Source organism: Lagopus leucura, unplaced genomic scaffold (genome assembly GCF_019238085.1).
Source record: "Lagopus leucura isolate 7727_CA_CO unplaced genomic scaffold, USGS_WTPT01 Super-Scaffold_100012, whole genome shotgun sequence".
Classification (NCBI taxonomy): domain Eukaryota; kingdom Metazoa; phylum Chordata; class Aves; order Galliformes; family Phasianidae; genus Lagopus; species Lagopus leucura.
In genome coordinates this window covers 12,517,788-12,535,800 of record NW_024962267.1, presented here as the reverse complement: position 1 = coordinate 12,535,800, position 18,013 = coordinate 12,517,788, and the positions used below count along the sequence as shown (strand labels likewise).

Below are 18,013 nucleotides of genomic sequence, written 5' to 3'. Positions count from 1 at the left end.
GCTCTGCATGTCATTCAGCTTGAGTGAGCATAAAAACTGAGGACCTACCTATGCAGAAATCAGGCATTGCACCATAGTAAATTGCCTTACAAGTTTTATTGGCATTTATACTTCTAGCTCTTTCTTTCATAATTTCTCACTAGATTTTCTCTCTTACATATAAAAAATAAAGCAGTGATGTTTTTTTTATACTGAGCTTACCTAATTGCTCGTCTTTGTAGTTAAGGAGAAAAAGCAGAACTTGTGAACAAAAGCCATTCCTTTTTATGTACATCTTCCTTTAAAAATGTCTAGGCTGTTCAGTAGACTAATTAAATTTTAATTAACCATTTTCTTTTTTCTAGGACACTGTCTACTGTATTGCTAGAACAAGCAACTTAGTACAATGTAGCACAACCTTCAGAGAGCATACTACTAGTTCTTTAAAAGAGAAAATAAACCGGTGGCTCTAGGAGAGGGAACTTCTGCTGTGGTGCATAGAATTGTGATGTGCTTTAAACCAGCACAAGGCAAATAAAAGCTTTGATGTTTTAATTTGTTTCTGCTACTAAATATTCTACATTGCCAGATAAAATGTACCTTTTGGAGAATATCCGTGTTTTATTCAAGTTAATTCCTGGCCCCATCAAGTTGTTTTTTGCTGGGGTCAGGATTTCACCAGTGATGTTGGCCAACCTTCCGTCCCTCGTGTTTACAGTCGTTTTAAAATAAGAGTGTCAGAGAAGACTTAACAGTAACCAAACCGTGGTCTCACATTCACAAAAACTAAAAATAAATACACACGTAACATTCATCCCTTTCCTTAGGCCTACGCCCATCACAATAGTTTACTCTGTATCTCTTGCATTTTCTTCTGGAAGTGGTCTCCATATTTGTAATGAATATCCAGTGTTATAAATACTGCTAAGATTGAGGCAAAGCCTTCATTCATCTTGGACATCATTTCTACTTTACTTACAATCTCTGTGCATCTTCACAGCAGAGTTATATCATTTTTCAGTTTTCTTTTAGATAAAGACACACTGCCAGTCATATTTTTGTTAAATACCTGAGAAGCTTAACCATGTTTTATGCGAAAGTGAGTTATTCAAAAGGTTTGCTTTTACATTCCCATTCACCTGGAACAAAGGATAACGTAGTTCTCCAGTTACGGTGTGTAAGAAAAGAATTACTTACACGGAAGTAGGGTTCCTGTCTCAGTCATTATATCATTAAATCATTACCACGTTTTAAAAGAAAAAGCTAATCCATGCGTGATGTTTTTGCTTTGTGGTTGTGCTGTAAGAGAAACAGAATGAAATCCAGAAACCATGGCTTTCTACCAGCTAAGATGCAAAACATCAATGATATAATCTACATAAAAAATGTGTAAAGTGACTTGAATGGAGGAAAAGACTGGTACAAGTTTTCAAACTAGGAATAATTTAACACACTTTATTAGAATGTCACCTTTAAGGGACGTGGACAAGTGAATTGGCATATTTCTAGCTTGTGAAGTGAAATAATTCTTGAATCACTGGAAAGAATTGATTTTTGTATCTTTTACTATAGCAACGTAGTAAAAGTGAAAAGATGAAAAAGGGCTATTAGTTCATCCAGCACATAGCAGTATATTCACAAGTGCTTTGTCCAGGAAAATTTTAATAAGCTCCTGGAATAGCACTTCAGATGTTTCTCACAGGAAACAGTTTTTCAGTCTGTTAAATTCTAGTGTAAGGAATTTTTTCTTTCTCAAAACTACTCTTTTCTTTTATGCAACAATTCTGCTATCTTTTCAAAGTGAAATCCTCGCCTATTGGAGTTACGGACAGGTTTTTGTTTTGTTTTGTATTTTAACTGACTTCAAAGTGTCTGTGATTTTCCCCTGTATGGTATTTCTACTTTTTTATGTACAACTATTGTGCAACTCCATTAAAAAGCACACAGAGCTGTGCAGGTTTGTGAGTTTATTCAACTAAATTCTATCATTGTTGCCAAAAGCTCCTTCCCACTCTATTGTCTGCAGGGCTGTGTAGTCAGAACGTGCGTATTCCCTCTTGTTTTCAGCCTACTCTCCCCATCACATGCTGATGTCAAAGCCAGTCTCTCTCCCTAGAATCAGGACTCATCTCTCCCCTATTCTTACAAAAACCTATTAAATTTCTCAGAAGCATAGGAATACACAAAGGGAAACAGAAATGTAGAGCATCTTTCTCCACCACTGGCAATTCAGCAAGAACAAAGCGCATGTATTGCTGTCCCACAAAATGCAGGCTGCTTCCACTTGAGAAGGATGGCAAGTCCGTTCTGTGTTACCAGGGTCAGGCACAGATACTCTTTAATGGCCCATGTACCCTGATCTATCATATGCACAGCAAAGGGGAACAAACTGTCTGACAAACATTCTCATAGCTTTCCACCACACTGAAGGCAGGGCCTTCTAGCAAAAGCCAGGCTGTGTAAAGTGGGCTCCCTGATGCCTTGATACCCATGTAAATGCATCTGCTGGAAACGTGGTAAGAATTCTGAATGGTGCTTTGATGTCCTTAGGTGAAAAGTTTGACAGAAGAGCAAAGTGCCATTTACAGTCTCTTTTAATTTTATTAAGTGCATAATTCAAATCAATAGCACTGGAACAGGGACAGCAAATTGCCTAAGGAGAAGTTAGAGGAACTGGAGCTCCCTTTCCTAAAATACTGTTAATTTTTTAAAGCACGTAACACAGCCCTGATTACTTCCCATTCAATGAATATTGTTAAATCTTCTGTCCCACTCCTTCATCATCAGTTTGAGAAAAGTAAGTGAAATGTTGAAGATACTCTAACACGGTCTTCAAACCTCTGATCTATAGTCAGACCTAGAATATCCTTTTCTGTTCTGTCATCATCTGCATTTCCCATCTCTATGGTACCTTTACTGGGAAAGTAGAAGCAATCTACCTAGACTGCTTGGGATTCCCTACAATGTTAGAACAAGTCTTGTTTGATTTCGGATTGCCATAGCAGAAAACCAAGGCATGTTTTTCTAGTTTCTGCCTCTCTGACACCTTGTTAGAATGTTGCTTTGCTGTATTCACTGTCAAGGTTGGATGATGATTTTCAGTATTCACCTCAAATGTGCAATTAATTAGTATTAATCACAAAATTGCCATATAACTGCAAAGACTACATATGCCTCATTAAGCTAATATAGCTTAAGAACTTGACAGGACTTGTACATGGTGTTAGCTACTAAACCCAGTAAAAAGTGCTATAAAGCTCAACTAGTTCAATGTCAAACCTACTGCAAAGACAGTATGCAATGAATTGTGCAAAGTCTTTTACGTTCCTAACAAAAAGTGATGTAGTATCATTATTTCTGTTGTTTTTACTACCATAGATAGTTCATGACCTTGATGCTAAGAAGACCCGTAATGAGCCAGGTAATGCAGAAACTAAATACAAGAAGTAGGAATAGCCACAATGGCGTACAAAAAGAACTGCACAAAAGAAAGCACTACTTGTTGCTTAAACAAATGCTGTCCACCAGAAAAATGGGAGTTAATCAAAGGTAGCATATCTGTCTGTGAATGCAGTACCATGATAAATGTTCTATATTTTTTTCTAAATAAGTGTCTAAAGAGGTACAGAAGTGAAAATTAAATAGCAATGAAGAGCATAATGAAAAATGGGCTGCAATAATTATGAACATTTTATCAACACAATAAATGATCCTAACAATAAGGCAGCGTTAGTAATAATGTGCCTCTTTGTGCTCATTCCAAAGCTCAAGCTGAATCCTCCTGCAGTAGTTTACATTTTGAGTTCAAATAAGAGCATTCTTTCCCAAAACCCATAGTAAATGCATTACATTCAAAGGCTGTATTGCAGAAGCACAGAAAACATACCCTAAGGTACACAGCACTGGCATCTTTCATTTAATTGCAAGATATTGTAGTGATACGTTTGAACAAGGACTCAGAGGTCTTGTTGGCTACTTTGTGTGAGACAAAAGACACACGATGCCATGAGGGCTAGAATTAGGCTTGATTTCTGCAGCAAGAGTAGACAGTTAAATGCAAACAGCAACATGTGGCTTGCTTTGCATAAGCATCTGCATATTTGGGTTTGCAAAGGATAGTAGCACAGAGTTGAAAATAATGTGTATTCCTGTATCATTTTTTTGCTTTGAAATTTTGTTTCATCAAGGACCTCAGCATGTAGAGACAGCAATACAGGATTCACTTCTAGAAACCCGTTAAAATATCAGTCTCAGCTGTTGTAATTATCCATGATCATAAACCAATCGAACTTACTATGGTAGGTTTATTACAAAGCTTTATTAGGAAGCTGCTCTCTCATTTGATTCTTCTAAAGATTAGAAACCTTTTAATGTAATCCCAAATATATTAATAGTAATTTGTTCCTATATGAAAATGGCTTCTAGCTTATGAAATAGTTGTTTTCTTGGTGTTTATCTACAGATGCAGTTATAAACAAAAATTCATTAATTTTTCGCTTGCTTATATTTTAAGAATAAATATTTTAGTTCACTTTATCCTTATGAGAATGAAGAAAAGGATGGAAAGAAAGAAGATACTTGGTGGGTTTTCTTTTTTATTTTAATCGAAACAGTTTCAGATATCACTTACTGCAGTGTCATAGCCAAAGCTCCTATTTACTTCACATTAGATCATCCATTCAGCTTATCTGGTTCCCCAAGGCCTTTTTCAGACTTAGAGGACTGACTGAAGAGCAGACATGATGACTTCATGTGTTGTGGATGCAAAGGCCAAGGAGAGGTAAAACAAATATGGAAGAAGGAACCTCTGAGTTTTATAAATCGAACTGGCATCATAAATTAGCATTGAAGTCAGCTGCTTTACATGATGACACTAACTTTTGTCTACTACACTGGACAACTAGCAGAACAAAAATTGTAGTATGGTGGCGCTTCTAAAGAAGTGGCTAAACTAAAATCTCCAGAAAAGCATTCTGCTAATGGTCTTGGAGGAACCACAGGCCAAGTGATACTATATGAAGGCTTAATTCTTGCAGGCATTCACAAAATTTTCTGGCTGAGAAAATCAAGCTGTGTTCCACAGTGGCAGATGGAAACGAAATTACTCTTGCACAGGCTTGAGAAACTTTCTTTAGCTTGCTCTATCTTTTGCCAATGTCTAGCAAGTTCAGCTGGATGACAGTTGCAGGCTGACTGCCCAGGTCCTGTTTAGCAAGGCAGCAGAGGCCTTTTTTTGTGATTTAATCAGATCTGGAATCTCTACAAGCGACAACAGGGTTTTAGCCTCCAGAATATTAATAAGAACACACTCACTCTATGTTAATCAAGGACTTTAATTTTTGAATTAACTAGCATTGTCTAAGTGCCTTCTCCCAATGACTTTAGCTTTTCCAGTATAAAAGATTCAGTAAATTGTATCAGAAATGCTGTAGATCTATAAGATATTCTATGCAAAAGCTGTGTGATAACTGAGATAGAATAAGCGGTCTCCCATGAGGATACGGCAACACAGATCTTCTTGAAACTTAAATAATTTTGTCCGTTCAGCTGTGCTGATACTGCCTAGGATGCACTAGGGAAATAAAAGTGTGGCCAGAAGTGTTCTATTTGCAGGTATTACTTAAAGACATTTTTAAAATCACGTTGTTTCTTTTTCGGTGTTTTTTTTCTCTTCATATTTCTGGGAGTTCAAATTCTTCTGGAGGGAACTTAGCAAAACTTAGAATCAGGAGACTTCTGGAAGAAATTACCTCTCATCAGACATTCTTTAAACAGAGGGCAGCGAGTGGCATTTCGGTTTGGCCAATGCTACCAGCAATAACTTAGAGTTTCTAATTCTGATCTAGTTATACTTTGGAAGAAATGAATTGATCTTTATGGGATTTCTACCATTCCAGAGAAAAGTGCTTAGTGCATGCATTAACCCACTCAAGAGGAGCCTCGTGGAGTTTAAATGCCAACTGAACATGTGAAATACCAGGTTTAAAGTGGAGTTTGCACAGCTGCTGTACTGGGTTACTAGGGTGCAACTGCCTCCACAGTTCAGTATAACAGGAAAACAGAACTTTGGACAGAATCTGCCTTTCCGCCATTTGGAGTAATCCACCAGTAGTGCACTTGGCCTCAGCTTTCACTCTTCTTTCCATTCATTTTCTCTGTTTCTCCCATCCCTTCATTCCTTCTGTGCTCTGTATGTTTTCTTTAAGTTGTTTAGATTTAAATTTGCATTTTTTGCAAATAATAAAGTAAACTTTAATATCTGTGCCACAGTAATAAGAATTTCATCAAGTTGAGCCAGTCATCATATAATTTGATTCACAGTGTAGGAAGAACTGCAAAACATTTCCACAAAAATCAGTGCTTGTTTTGTTTTCACTCTTTGTAGAGCCAGACCAAACAATTAAATGTTTCGTAATAAAATGCAAAATACAGCAGATTATAAATATTAACAGTACCCAAACTATTTTCTAGCAGTTAACATGAAAGTCAAAGAATACTTACTATCAACAGCTTACATGTTGGGAATCCAAACATCAAAACTTTATCTCCATTTGGTGCTTTGAAGGAAACAGTAATTTTCTTATTTCTTTTTCTGTACTTTGACACTGCCTTAAGAGTTTGCATTGCTTTGGAGTAAAAATACATTTTAAAAGTTAAATGATCTTTGCTACTATTATCAGATTTTGAGATATGAGGTATGAGTTTTTCTATGAAAGAGATTTAAGGTATTGGGTAGCACAGAAGGGGCTGTCCACACTTCAGAGCGTTCCCCAGTAATCTATTGCACAAGGCATAATGGTGCCTCAAGATATGTTTAAGCACAAATCTTTTTACTTTCCGGACCTGGCTAATATATCTTGCTTCAGTGAAGGTCTGGGATGCTCAGAATCTCTGAAAGCGACTCCGAAGAATTGCTATTTTCAAGATCTACACTTGCAGACAAATTAAAAAAAAAAAAAAAAAAAGACTTTGCCTGAGATTAACAGTTCACAGTCCAAATCTGGAATGTGAAATGTAAAACTACATGAAATTAACACAGTGCAAATTCACCAGGAGATAGTGGGCTTTTTTTTTTTTTTTTTTAGACTGGTGATAAGAGAAAAACAATACATTGCACTTGGAGGTAAGTAAGTGTATTAAGATGAACATTTGTTTTGGCATGAAACAGTTGTGCATGAAAGAATTTATGTGCAAGTTTGATTCATTTTGATCCTGTTGGCTCAACATAGACTAAATCCCTGATCCTTTAGTTTGACATCACACATTCATCTCATATTTACTTACTTGAAAAAGCTGATTCTAAACCAAACCCCTGGAATTATACTCCTAATAGATTGCTTCAAAACAAACAAGAGAAAAGGTTCAAATCTCAGATGCAATTTTATATGTTCAGGATTTCCTTAAAGGACTGCTTTCTGCTTTTTTTCCACTCCATGTCTGTTTGTCAGCCATGAGCAAATGCAGTGTGTCTGTCAATTCTACTTCTTGTTCATATGCATATAATCATATTCTGGTAAATAGGTTGTGCCTTTGTAGGAAAATAAGAATATGATTTAAAACTCTTATTTCAGACAAATAATATGTAAATGGACTGAAACAAAAGCCCTTTTAAATTATAAAATATACTGTCTTTGCTTTCTCACAAAAAGCAAACTGAAATGAAGCCGAGACCCAGTCAGAGTAAGAAATTTTAGTTTCACCAGAAAATGTTTATTTTTGTATTTATTAATGATAAGATTAGATGTTGTGGTGCCCTTGAAAGTAACCATTTAGAAGTGAACCAAGTACAATGAGCATCTAAGTACATTCCTTGTCATTCACAGTAGTATCTGACCTTTTGCTTTAAGTCATGATGGCAGCAATGTATGGAAATGCTTACAGAACACAGAACAGCTCGTTAGATTCAGGATGACTATTCATACTTTAAAAAAATAGTAAAAAGCCCTCACCTCTTAAAACCTGAAATTCCAAAAATAAAATAAAGTTGTTCTTCAAAAAATATACAGGTAAAAATATACAGGTAAAAATGCTTCAGTGTATTTTGGTGTACAGAATCTTACTGTAAAACTTACTGAAGTGATTTTGAAATTTTTACGTTGTCTTCAATGTGATTTTGAATCAAGCCCATATTGCTGAACTGTTTCATCCTTTAATTACAATTGTATTTTCTATCAAGATACGTACTGAACGTTGACAAGCATCAATGTTCTGTGTGTTACTGTACTTTTAGTCTGTGTTCTGGTTATACATGAATACGAAGAAAAAGTCAAACATAGCTTAACACTGGGGCATTACAAAGTCATAGACATAAGGAACAAGCAGAATCTATAGCTCCCACTCTGCATTCTGTTAAGGACAGATTGATTTTATTATCTTCTAATGAAGCTACATGTATCACTATCCTGTCATCCCTTCTTGCCATTTCCAGCTCCTGTAGTCTGTACAGCTGGTGTCACTGAACTGGAGTTATTTCTCAGTCTTACTAGCAACTAAGTGAGATGAATGAAATCAATATTCTTTTCCTTACAGGTGAAATGAGTTTAGTAATGCATAACAGTAGTAGAACTTCATTTCTTTGTCCAGTGCTGCACTACAACCCTTCAGTGCGTATTACTTGGTATTTGAATTAACATATCATAATTTTCAAGCAACAACTCCATCTAGAAGAATGAAATCTTTCAATCTTTGATTTCAAGTCTATTGAGTACTCTGGGCATTTTCACCCACTGCCAGTGATCTCTGTTCAGATTATGAAAGTGTAAAATAAAAAGATACATCCTAACAGTGCATCGTTTGCAGTTCTAATGTCTAAGCATGAGTTATTTTGATTATTTTTTAAAGAAAATTCATTCTTAACTGGGGCACACATCTATACAAAATATTTTCATAGAATTTTGTTTGTACTGAAGGAAAACACGAATGCTTTTTTTCTGACTGAAAAGATGCCAGCTGGAGCAAACTAATGAGTCTCAAAAAGAGAACGTTTGTACAGCTGGAGTCTGAATGTTATCAAGCTTCTTGTTTTTGATTGACAGTATAACAGTCACGGTAATGGAAAGTAATCAATAATACTCACTCTTAACAGTGTTAATAGTATCATCCAAGAGCAACTGGTGAACAAAGTATTCAGAGGTTCAGCTCAAATTGGGAAGGCATTTGAGGCTTCAGATCTGTGCCTAACCCATTGGGGGTTCAAATACTGTTCAAAAATAAGTTAATCAGTGGCTTACTTAGATTATTCAGTGTTGCTCTAGTAGTTGGTATCAAAAAGTATCAAAAGGAAATATGATAGAGGAAAGGAATACTTTTTAAAATCAACACTGTTAAGCTTTTAAAAGATCTGATTTGGAAAAGTAGTTTAACTCCTGTTACTTTGAACTAGATCATGCTTCATGTACTTAACACACAGAAAGATGGTGTTGTTACTCATCTTGATATATGCAATCTTCTACATAATACACATTATTTAACAAATTTCAGAAGACTTCTCAATTTTAATCTAACACCAGTAGAAACAGACATCCATGAAGGTAAACAAAACAGAACGCCGTCTGAACAGAGATGACAATGGTATTTGTGTAGAGGCTTCAAAAATAAAAATAAATAAATAAATACATGTATTTTTTCCAGGGTGAGAGTATGACCAGCAAACAGACCGTAGAAGCACTCATGGGGCAGAATGTTGGGTGCAGAAAGGTTTAGTAGATAATGCTATAGGTATCAAATTTATAGGTATAGACTAAGTAGGACTGTAAGCAATGGTTTTGTGTATTTTTACAGGACAGTAGAAATGCTATGCCCAGGGTTAATGCAGTAAGGTACAATACTTTGTAGAAGTTGGTTTGGTTTGGTTTTTTTGTTGTTTTTATTGTGCTTTTAGTGTATTTAATGCCTCACTAGACCTAAAAAAAAAACCCTAGGGTCCAATGCTCATTTCAATTCAATTAAGATATACAGGCTGTGCAAAATACACATCAATAGGGAGCCACATTTTCAGAAATAATTGCTTATCCATGCACTTTTTAGCTCATTATAACAGGCTCATGGAATCCAACTTTAAATAAAGGCTGTTGGTGGACTAAATTATAACACAGTATCAGGAGACTTCATGAGCTAGATATACTCTATTTTATTAAGTTTTTATTGTATATAGTATGAATCAGAAAAGCATTCAGTCTGTGCTAACCAGAGTCCCTGTACTTACTTTAAGTCTTGAAGGTAAATATTTTCTGCCAAGGGTACTCTGTTAATGAACTGTAGGTTTTGGGCTTTCTCTGTTAAAACTGACTTAACAGAAACATCTCCCAGGTACTTTGAGAATTTCTTCCAAAAAAACCCAGCATCAGCATCAGCACAAGGTATGCTTTCATGCTATTGTGAGACAGCATGAAATTCACTTCTGTGTGATATTACATTTTACATGCCCATGACCATATCTTTCCATGGAAACACACCATTGCCTAAGTCTTTTAAGATGAAAAGGATATATATATATACACAAATAAACAAGTTCTTTCTCTGACAAAATTAATGAACTCTGCTTTGACATAAAGCCACAGGCTCTGCCCCTATATCCTCCCACAATGGCAGTGCTGCCTCTCCACCGTCCTGCCTACAGCCCTACAGCCTATGGGCCACCAGGCAGCATGTAATGGCTGGTTCAGGTTACAAACGTGCTGGTGCATGCTAAAAAGGAATAAGCTACTCTAATTTTGGTAATGCATATAGAAACTCAGTACATTTTTTCAGGTTACTGCCTCAGAAGCTTGAAATTGGGTAATATTTGAGTGGTGTAGGGAGGACTGTCAGGGAACGATAGCATGTTTTCTTGGGCAACGAAAGGTAGTTTTTTGTGTGGCATGTAGTGTATGGCTTTTGTTACTCTGGTGAAGAGATCTCAATATCACAAATAACACTCACCCTGTGCAAGTCAGGTCATGGAACCCTGTTGTCTGCCTACCCAAGTAATGCCTTATCAAGCTGTAGAGGGATGCCCTGTCAGTAATGACACTGCAATAGGCAAAATGAAGAATCACACAACCCAGGGAAACACTACTCGAGGATCATTACACTAATTTCCTCCTCCTGAGCCTGCTGCATTTACATGAAGGAGATGGCACACCTGGGCTGCAGGTCCCTGAGAGCTAATGAGCTGCAGCTGGGGGGAGGTGGTGCAGCTGCCCCAGCATAACTGAGGCTATTTGGCAGGAAGAAGGTGCTGGAAGGGGCTAGGTTAGTTGATGTGGGAGCCATTTTAGGAGCAGCTGGGGAAGCCTTTTGCTAGGAGTGGTATGTGTTGGTGTGTCCTAGGGCTGCTGAGGTAAAGCAGGAGGAGTGGTATTTAGGTTGGGGCAGTGCTCCTGTGATTGTGGAGATGTTTCTTTGGGGGTTTCTTTTGTCTAGTCAATAGTGCTTTTGTGTAGCAATTGTATTGTTTGAGGGGAAGCACGGGGTTAGGAATGTGAAGCGTGTCAGCTTTAGGGCACGGTAAGTTGGTGCCATTTTAGGTGTGAGAGAAAGCTTCCACCTTCTGCGGTGGTGGCTGTGTGGGGCCGGAGAGGGAAACTTTGCCAACACCTCTCTGAAGAAAAAGTGTGGAGTAAAATAGTGAAGTGGTATGCTGAGGGAAAGCTGCAGTTTCAGTGTGAGCTGCGGACTGGGAACTCTTCTCCTGCTGCCTCGGAGCGACTATCTCAAATTCTGGGAACTTGGTTGAGGAGAAGGAAAAAGCTCACGGTTCCACGAGGACCTGCTGTAGCCTGGTGAGTATGTTGCATGTTTTGTTTTGGGGTTTGCTTTTTCCTGGCAATCTAATTTTCTACTAAGTGGTGGCGGACAAGGCTTGAAAGTATAGTAAGGCTCTTCAGGTGTTTCTAGGAGCCAGTTTGCTCGTTGCAGATGTGTCTGGAGTGGTAATAATAAAATGTGATCTTTTGGTTTTTAAAGAGGAAAAATGTAGTTTTGATGCTGTTCTTAAAGGATCTGATAAAAGAAGTATCTCTAGACTGGGGTCAGTGCTGATCATAAATAGTTGCTTTTTAAACCTTTCTTCAGTGAATATAAAACCAGGAGTCACGATGGAGGCGGTTCGTGGCCCAACTTCTTTTGAACTGTGGTTCCTCTCTTCTTGCTGATGTTTTTGTTACAGTAACAGCTTTCATGTTTGTACCTGTTACTGTTCTAACAGTGAAAGATTTAAAGGCTTATAGATGAGGAGGGAACTAGATCTAAACTAGATTCTCAAAGGAGATAGAAAAACTGCAACAGAATTATCTTAGTACTTGATTATAAGTTAAAATGTATCTAAAACAGGATATTCTAGGTAGCCCTACTCTCCAACCTATAGAGAAAGGTAACTTGAAGTCAACGCTCTTAGGAGTACGTAGTTACCTTTTTTGCTTTAGTTACAGGGATAAATTAAAACCTTGGTTTGTTTTTTCTTTTCTGCTTTCTTGAGTTTTTTGCATCTTTCGTAACATAAGCTGGTAGTAACACGTACACACTTACAAACAATTCCAGCATTATAGCAATATCTGCCAACAGGAGAAAAATAGTGACCAGAGCCAGCTGGTATTATGTATGCAAAATGAAGTGTTGAATGCACATACATAGCCACCAGGTCTCTATTAAGTTTTCAGCATACATTAAGTATGAAGTCTTCTTAAGCACTGAGGGAGTTGTGGAGCAGTATGGTTCAAAACAAAGAAAACGTGTGCAGGAAGAACATAAACTTCTGAATATGCCTGTCCAGTTTTTATCAGGATTATTCACCAGTTGAGTGATGTCATAGTTCACACTTTACAATCTGTGTCAGTAGTTTGGTTGTGGGGTTTTTGTTTGTTTGTTTTTTGCATGATATATCAAAAAAAAAATCAATTAAACATGCACACCAATAATAGGCACTGTGTGGCTTAATGTATTAGTGATTCTGAAGCATGGACATAATGGAATATAGTGCCAGGTATGAAGATTGAGTATTGTATTTTAATTGCTGAATGTCATTCAGGGGACTTCTGAACAAGATACTGGATGTGGATTAATAATATGTATGATAGCCTGTCCATTTATAATCTCTTCTGCTTTTGTAGTAATATCCCAGTGTTTGCTGATAACTGTTCAACCAAAAACAAAGTGAAATGTGATGTGAGCTTTAGGTGTCTTGACTCTTGCTGGAGATTTGGAGATGTTCACTGCAATTCTACTATCTAAAGGGCGTAATGCAATCTTAAGTTTATAGGCTCATCAGTGCAAAGTTTGAAGGCCATGATGCCACTGAGGGGCTACTGTGGGGATATTCAGAACACTGTATCCAGTCTCTTCAGCTTCCAGGAATTTTTTGAGGTGATCTTTAAGGGGTAGGTAGAAGAAAGAAAACTATGTTGGTGTCTCAGTTAATACAATTCAGAGCTTTTATTTCTTCTGCATGTAGCAGCTATTGGTTCCCATGAAAGCAGTAAGCCCTGAATTCCAGTAATTGAGCATCTGGCATGTTTTTAGTTCTTCTCTGGGCATGATAGTCTTCGGTACATGTAGGAAAGCAATTCCTTCCCAAATACAAGATAGGAGATAGGAGGCATTACTTTCAGAGTGACCTACATACTATTTATTCTATGGAAACTACAAAAGATAGAAAGAGCAATGTTTGCTAGGAAGAAATCTCAGCTACAAAGCATTATTTTCCAACTCAGTCATTACCATTAACTTTGCATTTTTGCTAGTGATGAAAAACAACCTGTGTGCTGTGCTGGTAGCAAAAAACCTGCACCAGTGGCACTGACCTGCTGTCACCACTGCTGAAATGCATCACCCACCATCTCACTCTCATCCACTGTTTGGTCTCCATAAGTGTTCAACAAGCACTGGTAAATGTTAGTGGGTGCCATTTTTTTTTTTCATCGAGGAATTCAGTGACACCTTTGCTTCATCCACATTTCCATGCCAGATACCATTATGTCAGACTGCCCCTCTGCTGCCATCTGTCACACGGCAACAACATGTAATTGAATGTTATGGGAAGGTTCAGTCACCTCTGCTGTACCACGGACATCTGCCTGTGATGCTGTGGGCCCCTGTAGCAAAATAGGCATTATTTTTGAAGCAGTCCTTGTAGAATACCAAGCTTTGCTTTGGGTTCAAGCCAGTTCGGCTTGAACAGCTATCAGTCTCTCCATTTAAGGTTTTCCTACCTCTAGAATGCGTGTTTCCTTTTTTTAAAAAAAAAAAAAAAAAAAAAAAAAGTATAACCTTGCTACAATGAAGCAGCAGAAAGTTGCATTCCTGAGTTAGAGGATATGGAGAGCACTAGCTGTGATTGCTTTACCAAAAGAAAAACTTTCAAGGCCTTGTGTGCCACACTTCAACCTACAGTGCACTTGAAGGGTATTAGAGAATACACATCTAAAAATGGGTTTATAATGGAAACCTTGACAGTTGTGAAAGCAGAGCAGTAAGCAGGTACCACTATAATTAAGAGCAGTGACCCTTCAAAGAAAAGGGTTGCCAGCAGGTAAATAAACTGCCATTGTTCAGCTCACCTCGTTAAACAGGAAGGTTTGGAAAATGATTAGAGAAACAGCATCAATCAGCGTTACTTTATACATCAGTTATAAGAGACAGCTGCCTGCTGTGGGACATGCACTGTATGTACTATTAAAAACGAGGTCTTCGTGCTGTGAGTTGTGCTACAGGTGATCTGAGCTCCTGAAATTATGTCCTGCTTATAGCTGTCAAGTTCTTTAATATAACTTTTAATCACGTCACCTTTCCCCCCTCCAACCTTTATTTCTGTTTATTGGTTGTGGTAGGTTTTCTGGTGTTTTTTTGTTTTTTTTTTTTTCTTCTTCTGTGGGATGCTGTTGTGGGTTTTTTGGTGGGAGAATATCTGGTTGTCTTAGGCTTCAGTAGATGTTTTCAGGTAGCTTTCTTTTCACGCTGAAAGAGTTGGTGAAGAGAGACTTCTGAGACTTGGTATAAATTCTCATGGCTTCTCCACCCAAGAAGAGAGGGAGATGTGTGTTTGCAAAGTGACAAGTTGTATTACAGCAAGACTGCTTTCTACTGGAACACAGTATTTCTAAACATAAGATGCACTTTTGTGGACCATAGATCGGTCAGTTTGAAGCAGGCAGAATAATACTCTCACTTTTAAGAAGTACTGTGCTGTTGAGTTTTTTGTTTTGATTCTTAGTTTTTTTTTTCTTACGGTGCTTTCATTGTAACAATACTATTAAATTAGGCTGTTAGATTACAAGTACTTTAAGGCCCAAGATTAACTAAACTATGTGAAATGGAACAGTATAGAACACTGACATGCAAAATATTCTCTATGTGGTTTGCAATAATTAAAATAATGCCTCTTTATTCTGACCTTATCTAATCAGTGCTCAATGTAGGATTGAATGGAGTGTTGACACAGGTGGCTGGAAGCTTCCATCTCTGCCCCTGCAGCTGAACTAGGGTCTGCCACTGGCATTTGGAAGTGAATCACTGAATTTCCTGTTGCAACAGGATTTTCAGTAGCTGTGATATAGCCATGGTGAAATTCAATTTTTAAAAGGATACTTGCTGAGAAGTCATCAACCATTATATCAGCCAGTCTTATTTGGCCACTGTCTTGTCTTAAACTATGCCTACAATATAAATCCTAACTGGGATACTGTTGTCTGCTGTGACCATAATGGGTTGTGTTTAGTGTACAAGCATCTTATTGCAGTATAGACTGATAAAAGATTGATGTCTCCCTGCTGTAGATTAGCAGAACGTTGTCTTAACTGATGTAATGAAGCATCACCATGAGGGCTGTTGGTTTTTGTTCACTGTAGCTGGCATTAGCAGATGTCTTTCAAGGGTGGCAGGGAAGCCTGACTTCATGGAAACCTACCAAATAATATCTGTGCTTTCCAACCCTGCATGCATGTCATAAACACAGCCTCCAAAGAGACTGTCAGTAGACTTCTTAGTCTGAGTTTTAAAAATACGTTATATAAAGCTATATGTATTTTTACTTGCAATTGAAGTATTAATATGCAATTGCTTAAGTTATTTTGTTTAAACATTCTCAGATCAATGCCTTGGGAAGGAGTACTCAACTTTTGTATCAGATCAGTTTAGACTTGCCAGGCTTTGTTCTTAAAGCTGATTAAAATTTAAATAAGCTTACAAAGCGATGGAGTTGTGGTGCAATAATCCTGCATAATTACTTTCATTTATATTTTAAGGTAACCTGTTCTACCTTAACTCCAGGTGCTAGACCTGAACTATTTCTCTGCTGGTCAAAAGAAGTAGAACTGTACATTTGCACTGTGATATCCAGAGAAATCTTTTCCCACCAGTTTGATACTTCCAACTTTTCTATCATTTCATGTTGTAATATTGCCAGAAGAATGTGATGCAAAACAGTTTGAATTCCCAGCTAAGGGTTACAGCTTTAGAAGCATAGTAAGTTTTTTTTTTTTTTCCTATGTCAGCCTTCAATTCTTGGTGTGGCACAACTTGTTAGAACTTACAGACTGATACAGGGTTTCTTTAGCAAAAATTAACATACAGTTTTAATGAAAACTAATCTATAATTCCATCTCTATTTTATTTAAATGTCCGGTTAATGCCTATTGTGCACTGTTACTGTGACTTGAAAGGAGCTTGAAGCTCTGAGGTTTACAAGCAGCTGTAATTTTGATGACTAAACAAGTGAAGCATGGCTTCTGAAGGTTTCACTTACTTGATCCCTTTTTAATTCCTCGCAGGTTGTTTGATTATCATAGTGGCTTCTTTGATAAAGCTGCTTATCTTGGAGATCAAGAGTACTGTATCTATCAGCTTCAATTTATGAAATTCCAGGAATGAGTGACTGTCTTTTAATTTAGATCTTCCCGGTACTTTAGTTTTGGAGAAAAGGTTTGCACTAAGCAAATAATTATTTCAAATGTGGCTTTTATTCTTGCCAGTTAACCACTTTTTCCCCGAAAGTTAATCAAAAGCTTTAACAAGTACTGAGTCATGGATATCTCTTCCTACTGGATGTGATCCTCTTATTGCAGCCCTGGGTGTTCTTGGCCCTCTTTGCTTTTATCTCTCAGTTCCCAGTCTCTGCTGTTGCCAGGACCTCTTCATTCCTGGGTATGTAGCTCTGATTCACTTTCTGCTGAATTACATCGTGCACTGTCTCATTCCTTCTGGCTTCCTAGCATTTTTTTGAGAAATGCTGTAGTGTTTGTCTTCTTTGAAGTGGTATCATTTTAGTTCAGGGTATTCGGATGCTGACTCATTGAAGGATTTGCTGTAAGCTTGTATGCGTGATGTTGCAGTCATTGCATTCAAAATTTCAAACTACCACAAGATGTGCTGAAAACCATTATATCTCTGTTTTGGCCTACTGTAAGGGGTTCTGCTGCTGAAGTCTCATTCACTGGTACCCCGTGTATGGACAGGGGGATAATATTACAATATTTCCAACCTCCTAATAACTGTAGCTGCAGTGGCTTGCATTTGGTACTCCAGGAAAGGGAGGGCTTAACTCTTGTGCTGAATTTGAGAGCCGATTTGTCATATACCTTGCAGCTTATCAGTGGAGAAAAATAGGGAGCTGTAGAGGTGACTCAGGTCACCCAATAACTGGATCTAGTCAGGATGGCACGGCTTCATTAGTTGAGCACTAGTTAAGCATCTGGAATCTTCAGTTAACCCAGGTCGGCACACCCTTCAGAGGGTGTTTAGCAAGATTTTTCTAAAACTACTTCTCTCTCCTCCTACTGCCTTTCTTAGCATCAGCAATCAAACAGTTTTATCAAAATCTTTCATATTTGTAATGAGTTATGAACACAAAGAACCGTACTGTCTTTCTGTCACTTATCAAGGATCCAGTGAGCCTGCTTTTATCTCTGACCAAGATCTGCTTCAGATTCAGTGGGGCTGGGAAGAAGAGTTTCACCCTTCATGTTTTGTGTTTGAGACCCCTGAGCCGGAGGTTAAGCTTGCTCTAACCTTGCAAGGTCATTTTTCAATCAGAGTTGAGGTGTTCAGGTGGTTTTTTTGTTTC

At 37.6% G+C, this 18,013-nt stretch overlaps 1 long non-coding RNA gene across 1 annotated transcript in view; it reads left to right on the top strand.

The window, feature by feature from the left end:
* Nucleotides 1–18,013, top strand: part of LOC122181919 — a 109,389-nt gene that overhangs the window by 32,463 nt on the left and 58,913 nt on the right. The window lies entirely within an intron of this gene.